Here is a 6,539-nt window from a genome sequence, read left to right on the forward strand (position 1 = left end):
TTTGGGGTGCTGAATCCGAATCTGAAGTCAGAAAAATTTGATTGGCCTTCGTTTTTGAAATATTACCGTTAGAAAATGTCAAAAAACGTAATTTTGGCTGTTTTCGAGGTTATGTTTTTATGTGGAGTAATTAATTGTGAATAAATTTGTAACGGTGCCAATAAGAGCTAGTTTTATTCATTCAAAAAATGTTTAAATCTTTCCGATATCTTTTTTATTGCCCGAGATATTTAAAATTTAAGTAGCGGTCTTTGAATCAGAAACAACACTGGCCAACCAAATTACACTTTTTTTGCCTCAAGAATCAAAATATACTTTTCTGGAGGTTTTTGGGTTGCTGAACTCGAATCCACAATCAGAAAAATTCTATTAGCCTTCGTTCTTAAAATATTACCGTTATAAAATGCAAAAAAGGGTTTTTTTTTATAACGGTTATATTTCAAGAACGGAGGCTAATAGAATTTTTCCGATTGCGGATTTGAGTTCAGCAACTCAAAAACCTTCAGAAAAGTATATTTTGGTTCTTGTGGCAAAAATTCTGTGGCCAGTGACTTAAACTTTAGATTGAGTTTAGTTTCTCTTTGACTTATTAAATGAAACTAAAGATATCTCGAGCAATAAAAGAGATATCGGGAAAATTTAAACAGTTTTTGAAAGAAGAATATCTGTTCTTATAATAACCATTACAAAATTGTTTATAATGAATTACCCCACATAAAAACAGAACCTCGAAAATAGCCAAAATTACGTTTTTTGACATTTTCTAACGGTAATATTTCAAAAACGAAGGCCAATCAATTTTTTCTGACTTCAGATTCGGATTCAGCACCCCAAAAACTACTAGAAAAGTATATTTGGGTTCTTGTGGCAAAAAAAAAGTTAAATTTTGTTGACCAGTGTAATAGAACAGTCAAATCCTGTTTGCCTAAGAAGTATGGAGAAGGTTAAAAGGTTGAGAGTAGTCAAAGCAGCTGCAGGCACAGTTTTGGAAGTCATTCGGTCTAAAGATTAAAATACAGATGAGTACCCATCCTCTATTTTTTGAAACTGTAATACTGAAGAATAAGAGTGGCCCTTTGGATAAATGGAAAAAGAAATGTTTGGCCTTATCCCATGCTGTTATAGCTGCTGCTCGTCCCCGATCCTTCCTTTCCCCCCTTCTAACAGGAATAAGTGTATATGTATAGGAAGGTCCTAAGCTTTTCATTGAAATGATTACATCCCTTGGCTTTTCATCAAGTCACCACGAGGCGCAGCTACTTGAAGTTTCTACTATCATTCAACCACAACCACCCCTGATTCAACTCAAACGTACGGATGCTTTCTTCCAGTTGCGCCAGAATTAGTATCTAAAGCAGGTACCATAGAGCTCAAAGATTTTTGAGGAAGACATCGACTTACTATACCTAGGGCCGAGAACGTGTACCTTCGAAACCTGGGAGGATCAATTAATCTGATGAATTCTCATTTTTCACATTCAATTCTATGGAGAACGTCTTATCATTCATGCCATAAGTGAATGTGACACCACCTCAAACATATTTGGTTTCGGAAAAAAAACAAATTTTACAAAATGTTTCAAAAACCCCTCTGCACTTGAAGCTGCAGAGAAATTAAGGACCCAAATGCCAAAGTTCAGAAAATATCGGAGGGGGAAGAACATATCTTGTTGGCTTTATATGGAGAGGACAGTGGTCAATCTCTAAGCTCTCTTCGATATTTCAAATTTATGAGCAGTTCAACAAAACTTAATTTGTACAAACTACCGCCTACAACAGATGCAGCACACTTTCATTTCCTCCGGACTTATCACCAGATCATGGCGTGGATGGGTATTGAGAAAAATCCTTTGGAATGGGGCTGGACGAGAGGATGCCACGTATTGCAACCCATTAAAACTGTGCAAGATCCTGCTCCCCAAAAATTGATGAAAGCTGTGTCATGCAAATACCTATGTGCCTAGATGCATGGGAGCTGGCAGATGCAGGAAAGAGGGACTTAAATGGTCCACATTCTGTAAGTTTTGCTGTGGACAATCCTGTCAAAATCGTCCACATGAATTTTTTATGAAGATGACGACGAAGAAGATCAGATATCATCGATCAATTTGAAGAAAAATTCAACGAAGCCAACTTTTCTCGTAATTCACCATCTTCAACTCCACCTATTACTCCTATATTTCCCCACCTGCTACCCCTGTCTCTCATACCCCAATTCTTTTACCTTCGTCCACTCATAGCCCACCACTTTATAAGCGCATGAGATATTAAACTAGGTTAATAAGAAATATGACTTTTATTAAATAAAAATACTTAGGTTCTATTACCTGGTTCTTATCAAAAGATAAAAGTTGTATTCATAAAAATGAATTCCCTACAAAAGGATTTTTGGCTAAAAATTAAAAATTAGGAAGTTATAGCGCTGTAAACAGGTAAGAAACTGAAAATAAAGAAAATCGGAAATTGTAATTTTTTTGAAAAATTCTTAGTTTGGTGGATATTGGATGTGCAAGTTGTAGAAAATTTTGTGTTCTACAATTTTGCACATTTAAATGACCAGAAGGAAGCTATGGACATAAAACTGAAAAAATACAGAATTGGTTTTTGGAGTATGGTTAAGGGGGCGGAGGGGGCGTGGCTATGAATTTTTTTTCAATCTACCATTAAAACCTGATTAAATATAAAATAAGAACCACCCGACCTTTTGTGGGATACAAATCCTTCATTTAAAGGATAATTCAAAAAGTGTCGAAAACTATCAAAAATACTTTTTTACTATTTTAGCCCTAACTCGGTTATTTGATTCACAAATTCAAAGTAGTTTACAATTTATTTTATTATGAAGACTTTTGCGTAAAAGTCAATTGTTAAAGAGTTATAACACTGTTAGTGTTAAGTGACAAGAAACTGAAAATATTGCAAAATCCAAAGTTTTATATGTTTTTGAAAGCTTCATAACTTCGTTGTTTTTGGTTGTATAAAAATACTACCAGGGTCATTTTCGTAGGAAATTATGTTTTCTACAAGTCTACCAACAACTTTTTTTCAATAAAGTGCACCAGAAGAAAGTTATGAGCATAAAAGTGAAAGGGGCGGAGGGGGCGTGGTTGTGGAAATTTGGTTTTTTTATCTACTAACCATACCTAACAACATATCAAAAATTTAGAACTACCGGACCTTTTGTAGGGTAAAACTCCTTTATTTACTGGACTATAAAGCCAAAGCGCGTTTTGTTGTCAGAAAGAGACGAAGATGTGAACTTATTTGGTTTAAAAACTATAAAATGGATAAGGAATAAAATATCTAAAATCAGGTATTATTCAAAACCACATTACCAAAATAAAGAATCGAATTTTCGAAGTGTATAAGAAAAGGTAAAAATGCATCCAACTTTACTGTGGAAAATGTGATATCACCAAAGATATCTAAAGAAAAAGATGATATGATTTCTCTTTTACCATCTATACCAACCATATTCCACGATTTTTACAAAATATAAAGGCAAAGGAAAACAAAGAAGATAGAAATTATGATCTAATTGATTCTACTGTTAAAGAAAATTAGTTTTATCAAGAAAAGTACAAATGGTTGAAAAAATCCTTTTTTTTTTTTGTTTTTGTAAGCAGTATTCAAGCTTTGGTTCTTATTTGTAACTGTCCGTTTGGTCAAAACGACATAATCTCTCCTAAGACCCACATTGTACAAATATAAATTTGTAAAAATATACAGAGTGATTCAGGAGGAAAGAGGAATGTAAGAAAACTCTTTAATGAGGCGGTAAGAACCGGAGAGTGGAATCATTACATAACAGAACTGATTTATTATAGCAAAGAAACAAGAAGAGTCAAAAGTAGCAGTTTTAGGACCTTCTGTGAGAGTATCTCCTCTACTCTAGCTGTAGCAAGACTGTATAAAAACTAGCAAAAGAAAAACCCATAAAATCGCTAGCTCTGTGTAAACCGGACGGCAGTTTTACTGAAAACGAAGAGCAAAATACTCATTTTCCGGGAAGCTCTCCCTTGACAGGCCTCCAAATAGAGAGAATACATCTTAATGTACCGCCACCCCCCACGTCCTGAGCGGATGAGCGGCAATCCTGAGCGACGAGGTGGCCACGTCCTGAGCGGCGATCCTGAACGGCAATTTCAAAACCCTACAAGTGCAAAAATATCGATGAGTATTCGCCTTACACACGGGAGTCCCAGGTTCGATTCCTAGAAGTGCCTATTTTTTTTTATTTTATAATTCTAAATAAAATAAAGTTTGTACACCATATTGTAGTTTATATAGATCAAAGCCTTAAACCTAAATTTCAAAAGAATCTAATAACCTGATTTGGAAAATTTAATTTTTCAAAAAAAAAAATCAACATTTTTTCAAAGATCAAAAAATGCATTTCTTCATAATTTTATTTTTGATTTATACTAAGATTATACAGGGTTTCCCAAAAGTTTACGTCGAAACGAAAACGGTAGATAGAATAGGGGTTGACAGTTATCAGAAAAATAATAAAAAAAAATCGCAGCCATATATTTTGTGAGTTATGCGCATTTGAATAAAAGTCGAAAAAATGGTCACCCTGTGACGGTTTATTATGTGCCGTGACTACAAATCTTAATTTTTCTCATTTTTTTCTTTTGTTACGGAACCTTGAATAACCGTGCTACCAAATGCATTCAAAAATTTTTACTCAGCTGCATCAGTTTTAAAGAAAATTTTTACCCAACTAAGTACTAAAAAATTTTACATGCCTCTAATTCAATGAACCGTAGTGTAAAAAAAATGCACCACGATGTTTCGGCAAGTTACCTTAAAAGTTGGTGAGTTCAATTTTCTTTTCAAAATGGTACAACATTGTTGAGAATATTCCATAAATTACCGAGATAAAATTTATTTTCTTAAGAAATCCGACTTTTTTAGTAGGTATTTTTTCCTGTCGAAATCTTCGACATGAACTCCTTAATTATTAGTGTTGGGCTTAGCTGCTACTTTTCGATAACTTTTACTACCTGTTATTGCTACTTTACAATAACAGGTATAAATACCTGTTACTGAAATAAAAGTTAGTGAAAAAAAATTACACTAAAGGAAGAGAAAACAAACACGTTTTTCTGCCTGTTAATAATAATTGATCATTATCCTTAATAGCTCTTTGCTTTCAAAGTCCTTCTGAGCCTGAACTACATTTTCTGTTATTTTGGTAGCTCTGAAAGTTATTGATTGATACTTGCAGGCGAATAATCTGCTAAAAAACAAATGCTCCTATAATACCTGTTACTCGGATGAAAATAATCTGTTTCGTCAAAATTAACAAGCAACTTATCATACCTGTTAATTTCGATAAATTTCATCTTTAATATTTTCAGTTCAGGCGAGTAATCTGCTAAAAACCAAATGCTGCTATAATACCTGTTACTCGGATGAAAATAATCTGCTTCGTCAAAATTATCAATGAGTTTATAATACCTGTTACATGCGATTAAATTCATTTTTTATACTTGCAGTTCAGGCGAGTAATCTGCTAAAAGAAAATGCTCCTATAATACCAAAGAAAAATGTCCAGGAGATTTTGTATGTTTTAATCTATTAATCTCATTATTCTTATTTGCTTAACCAACAAATATTTTCTCTTGCAGAGCAAATATACTTCCTGATGAATTTGTTCCTGAAAGACCAAACAGCCCTGAGCCATCAACTCCAATGCAAGTTGATTAATCAACCAACACAGATGAAGACGAAAGGTATGTACTCATTTTTAATCTTTCCAATTCCACATTATATGCATCTTGCATTTTTAGACTTCTAAAAACACAAGTCGAACTTAAGGAGTTGCAATTAAAACATAATAAGGTCCTAACCGAAAATTATGTTATACAAAAAGAAATGGATGCCTTTAGCTAAATATTTACGCCGGGGCAAAGGAAAAAGCTGCAAAGGGCCAAGCGTGTTAAGTGGATTATAGAGGATGTTTCCCAAGCAATTGCTATTTACGCAAGTGGCCCAAAAGCCTATAGGCTTCTTCTTAAAAAAAAGTATCCACTTCCTGCCGTATCAACTTTAAGATCTTGGGCAGGAAAAATTGACAAAAGTCAAACATTTTTGGTGAAAGGGTGTTTTTTTCGAAGAGACAGTAAAATCTGCAATTGGTCCCAAAATGCCAATGATTCATTTTATGTATGGTTTTGATGACAAATTAAACATTTATAGATACGTTCTTACACGTTTTACACGAATCATTGGTTTTTTGGGACCAATTGCACATTTGACTGTCTCTTCGAAAAAAAAAACACCCTCCCACCAAAAATTTTTTTTATGAAAACTCTTTATTCTGGCTTTCTTTTCCAATATCAATGTTTTTATCAAATTTCATTAGGGTGACCCAACATTTTTGTTTTCACTTAAAAAACACCCTTTTAACCATGATATTTTTATAGACACTTTAGATTCTTGTTTCTTATCTTAAAGTAACATAATTGCTAAATTTCAATAGGGTTCGACTAATATTACTCTAGTATTACACACTTTTTCAAATATACCCAT

General features: G+C 33.6%; 1 long non-coding RNA gene across 1 annotated transcript; it reads left to right on the forward strand.

The window, feature by feature from the left end:
• Positions 1-5,477: 5,477 nt before the first annotated feature.
• Positions 5,478-6,339, forward strand: LOC129916073 (uncharacterized). Its single transcript, XR_008772404.1, has 3 exons — positions 5,478-5,570; positions 5,636-5,740; positions 5,798-6,339. It is a non-coding gene; the product is annotated as an uncharacterized LOC129916073 (long non-coding RNA).
• Positions 6,340-6,539: the final 200 nt, after the last annotated feature.

This window comes from Episyrphus balteatus, chromosome 1, assembly GCF_945859705.1.
Source record: "Episyrphus balteatus chromosome 1, idEpiBalt1.1, whole genome shotgun sequence".
Lineage (NCBI taxonomy): Eukaryota > Metazoa > Arthropoda > Insecta > Diptera > Syrphidae > Episyrphus > Episyrphus balteatus.